Raw genomic sequence first — 1,849 nt, 5'->3', positions numbered from 1 at the left:
ATGGGAGTAAACATATGAAGTCATCAGTCCCCTAGACTTAGAAACTACTTAAACCTAACTATCCTAAGGATATCAAACACATCCATGCCCGAGGCAGGATTCTAACCTGCGACCGTAGCAGGCTGAAGCGCTTAGAACCGCTCGGCCACCGCGGCCGGCTGTTGTCAGTCTTCGGTGTCATATCTCTGCAGTTAGCCGGTCCTATGAACGAAAGCTGTTTGGATCATCGAGAAATGACCAATCAGAATGATCTGATTTGGATCATCGAGAAATGACCAATCAGAATGATCTGATGATTTGTGTTTAGAGAATCAACACTGTCTGAAGGAATGAATCTTTGGTAGTGAGGCCGACTATTGAATTAATGTCAGCTTGACGCTATGAGCGTACAAGCTGTGGCGGGAGATTAGAGCGGGAGTTTCCTGCCGCAGAGCACGTTGCTGGCAGTTGCTACGGGGCCGTGGTGAACGGCTAGCGTTTACACGGCCTTGGAGAAATCCTAGCGCTTGGCAAGGGCGCGTTTGGCCGTGTTTTCGCGCTTGCAGGAATTTATATTCCAGAGAAAAATTGATAAAAACAAAACTAAGAGTGACATGGAGGTGCGAGTTGGAACTCACGGACAGAAAAATATGTAAAGCTAAATTATCTAGACACGACACAAAAATACATATTAGTTTAAAAGTTATTGTTCTCTCAAAAATTGTAAATATATGAAAGTTCAAAAGCTAATATTTCGGCAATGCTTTGGCCGATTAATACAAGCAAATGGTCTATGGATGAGGCTAGCAGAGCTGCATCGAGCAATCACAGCCAGTTTAGCTGAATATGTACCATTTTTGAATGAGAGGTCGGAATATGGGATTCGACAGAGAGAAACTGTGTTTTTGGTAATAAATAAATTTATTAAAGAGACGAAATTTTATAAACTACTTGTTTAAATTATAAATCAACGTGAGTGACTCAATATTTTAAGTTTCACCACAACACATAAGTGCATTGTTTTCTTATATTTTATTTCAGCTTAAAAATGTAGTTTACGACAGGTGTGGGCTGGCACCCTATGACGAAAAAACGCATCCAAACAATGAGACCAGAAACATCTCTGGGACACTCAATAAAGCTGAGTGTAACAAATGCCATAGCACGTGGGGGCTCGAGCCTAATTATTCAAGCTACAGACGGCAGTGCTCAGTACCGGTACCGTCGTAACGTATTGGTGAGTAGTGTTCAGGATGGCTGAACGTGAACATCTTTATTAACATTAAATAAAGGGTCGATACATGGTAATTTCATAGTTAGTTCAAAAAATTAATATTCCATGGTAAACATTTTCATCTGTGGGCCAAGTCTTCACACCCCGCTGAAGATGTAGAAGACCTCTACAAAGACGAAAAATGATGCATGACAGAAAAATTCACTACTATGTCATAATAAAGGACTTTAATACAAAGTTAGGACGAAAAATAAAAATTAAAAAAAAATTCTTTCAGGGAGAATCTTTGGGTTTGATAAATTATGTGATCAAAAGTTTCCCGACACCACCAAAACATACGTTTTTCATATTAGGTGCATTGTGCTGCCACTTAGTGCTAGGTATTCCATATCGGCGACCTCAGTAGTCATTAGACATCGTGAGAGAGCAGAATGGGGCGCTCCGCAGAACTCATGGACTTCGAACGTGGTCAGGTGATTGGGTGTCATTTGTGTCATCCGTCTGTACTCGAGATTTCGACACTCCCAAACATCCCTAGGTCCACTGTTTCCGATGTGGTAGTGAAATGGAAGCGTGAAGGGACACGTACAGCACAAAAGCGTACAAAGCCGGCCTCCTCTGTTGAGTGACAGAGAC

Source organism: Schistocerca nitens, chromosome 1 (assembly GCF_023898315.1).
Source record: "Schistocerca nitens isolate TAMUIC-IGC-003100 chromosome 1, iqSchNite1.1, whole genome shotgun sequence".
In the NCBI taxonomy this organism is placed as follows: Eukaryota; Metazoa; Arthropoda; class Insecta; order Orthoptera; family Acrididae; genus Schistocerca; species Schistocerca nitens.
Note: the sequence above shows the minus strand (reverse complement) of the source record.